Here is a 3,058-nt window from a genome sequence, read left to right as displayed (position 1 = left end):
GGTCTTGTCTTTTTCTTGCAGGACCCTGTATGTTATAGTACTAAATTAGTTTTAATCGTTTAATCTCCACCACAGCTTCTTGTCTCCATTGGCAACATGCACCATTTGTGTCGATTTGTGTCAAGTGACATTGCAGGAAGCGGAGAGAGCAAGTGGCGATTGCAAGTGACATTGTAATTTAGTTTAAAGACAAGACCCGCAAATCCGTCGCCACAGAACAGCAGGATATGAACGCAATGCACAAAGTCTCTCGTTAAGCGTTTTCCTCCTGTAGAAAAACAAACACTTAACATGGCGTAATGTATTAAGATACATTAAGTTCAATTAAAAGATCAAATTCGATATATAGTTACTTAATGTACTACAAGGCAAACAGATGGCTATGAACACAATGTGCAAACTTTCACTTGTCCTCCCATACAGCAAAACGCTTAATGTGGCATGCTACTGTTGTAAAATGTTGAGAGATTCAAACAAAAAGTAATAAAAAAAAAATAGAACAAAATAAAAAATAAAGCCTGCAAGTGACATCGCTAGCGGAAGCGCAAGTGTCTGAGAGTGCAAGTCTGAGAGTGCAAGTCTGAGTCCTTCTCGATTTCCTTCTCAATTTTCTGCACACCCCTAGTACCCCATTGCAGCCCCGATTTGAATCCTCCTGATCTAGAGAATGCAGTTAATAAAAACAGACTCACCTGCTTCACAACAAATTGGTCACCAAACAGCACCCTAATGATGTATGCAAATGTATTATTGCCTTCAGGGACTCTGGTGATGGAGTATCCCATCTGTGTGGCAGTCAGTACAGAGATCTCCTCCCCATTCAGCTCCACAGACACCAGTTCCACATCAAAAGGAATATTACCCAGATAGACCACGAAGACTCTCTCCTCAGGGATAGTTTCTGGAACAGTCAGTACCATAGTGACTAATTCAGTTATATCCCAAAGAGAAGCCATGATGTGCCCAAATTTAATAACAGTTCCAACTCACGGTTAACTGAAAAAAGAGGGTAAGGAATTGGTGGAGTAGCCATTTGCCGGACCACATTGTGCATAGTCTTCACACCATGCTGGTCCACAAACACTTGCTGGTATGTCAGTTGGACCATGTAAAGCTCATTATACACATTGTCGGTCACAAAACTCTGTAGGCACAAGTTAACATTTGACTCATAACTCCTAATCAAGTTACCTTGGGATGCTTGAAAGGAACAAATTCTAGGATCATATGGACTATACCTTTCTCATCCCTCCAGCAGCAAAAGGGATGCTGCAGTCTACAACCTCTTCACGGACCACCACAGAGTAGCCTCGGTCTGCTGCAGCCTGCCCATCTACGACATCACCATCAACTCCTATGCCTATGTACTCACTCCTGAACTCAGAGCGTGCAACAACCAGAGGAGTCATTACTGCAGGGTCCTCCAGTGGAGTCTGTAGCCATCAAAAGTGCCTTCATCTGAGTAGTAATTTAACAAAAAAAAGAAAAAAGGGAGGGGGTCGTCAAAATGTCCAAATACAGAAGCGCTGAAGGCAACTCCTGTAACATTGTTCAAATCAACATGTGCCTTTTTACACTCATCGTTTTAATACACAACAGTTCGTCCAGTTAGTGTTCTTACCAGTGTTAACTAAATTTCTTACCTAGTGAACAGGCAGCAACCAGATCCACCATGACCACCATCCAGTTCTGTCTGAAAAACACTGTGGCTTGGATCACTTCAACCGCAATACCACTGACATGAAAAGTTCTTTAATCTTTAATATTGCCAGCTGTAGGACAAGGTAGATCAGATCTCACAGACACCTAAAAATTTGTGAGAAATTTGTTGAGCAATGGATCTTGAACAATATTACACCAAACCTTGATCCTAGGCAGCTTGGTAGTTGATAGAACCATTCCACAACACAATCTAGTTAGTCTGATGGACTTTGTGTCTAAGGCCAGCCAACATTAAAATTACAACTGATTTTGCCAAGGCTTTCGATGCTGTAGACCATACACTAGCAGTTCAGTGCCTCCTGGATCTTGGAGTGAGACCTAGCCTCATTCCATGGATTTGTAATTTGTCTAAGTCATCAAAGAGTGCGTTATCAGGGATATCTATCTGATTGGGAATATCCCTCGTGGCGTTGCTCAGGGAACCATACTGGGACCCATAATCTTTCGATCACTGATTAACAGTGCCCTCCAGGATCACAGACCACTGGAAATGTTGACAACATGACTATGGCTCAGAGGTGGACACCTCATCTGCCCTGTACTCTCCAACAGACGTTGAATGATCTTGGCATCTGGGTAGAGAAACATAAAATGAAACCCATCACTTTCTATAGATCAGAACACTTGGGAGATCTGAGACTTAAATCTTAGGAGTACCACCCAGAGAGATTTGAAATGGGATGGTCAAGTAGATCACATGCTGTCCTCAGCCAACAGAAAGCCTTTTACTCTACGCCGGCTAAACAAACGTGGTGTTCGAGATCAAGAATTGGTCATCTACACAGGGTATGTGCGGCCTGTGTTAGAGTATGCAGTACCTGTTTGGCACAGTTTTGACTACAAATCAAGTTAAAAAGCTGGAAAGGGTGCAGAAACGGGTCTGTAAAATTATACTGGGCCAAAGGCATCAAGGATATTCCAATGCCCTCTCCCTTCTTGGACTGTGCACACTAGCGGAGAGAGGAGTCCAACTGCATCTTGATTTTGCTAGGAAGCTATACAAGTCTAGTTTTAGAGACTGGCTACCACCACTCAGGGAAGAGTTAACAGGACACCAGATGAGGAACTCCAATAAACTGACAATCCCCAGATCGAACAGAAAAATACAGGAGATCACCAATTCCCTATATACACGCGTAGACTTTTAAATGATTATGGTTTTTAACAAGTACTCTGAGCATTGTTATGAGGCATTTTATTAATTTATTTGTTTGCATTTTAATATGGAGTAAACTGGTTTTGACATTTTATTGTAACAGCAAAATAATTCAGTGTTCCTTAATGACAAAAGTCATTAGATACCTGTAATGATGCTGAAAACGTCAATAAGGGGGAG

The 3,058-nt window shown here is 41.9% G+C and overlaps 1 pseudogene; it reads right to left on the bottom strand.

The window, feature by feature from the left end:
- Positions 1-3,058, bottom strand: part of LOC107702045 (uncharacterized) — an 11,789-nt pseudogene that overhangs the window by 3,501 nt on the left and 5,230 nt on the right.

This window comes from Sinocyclocheilus anshuiensis, unplaced genomic scaffold (assembly GCF_001515605.1).
Source record: "Sinocyclocheilus anshuiensis isolate Anshui unplaced genomic scaffold, SAMN03320099.WGS_v1.1 scaffold318, whole genome shotgun sequence".
Taxonomy (NCBI): Eukaryota; Metazoa; Chordata; class Actinopteri; order Cypriniformes; family Cyprinidae; genus Sinocyclocheilus; species Sinocyclocheilus anshuiensis.
Note: the sequence above shows the minus strand (reverse complement) of the source record. Positions and strands in the feature narration are given on the sequence as shown.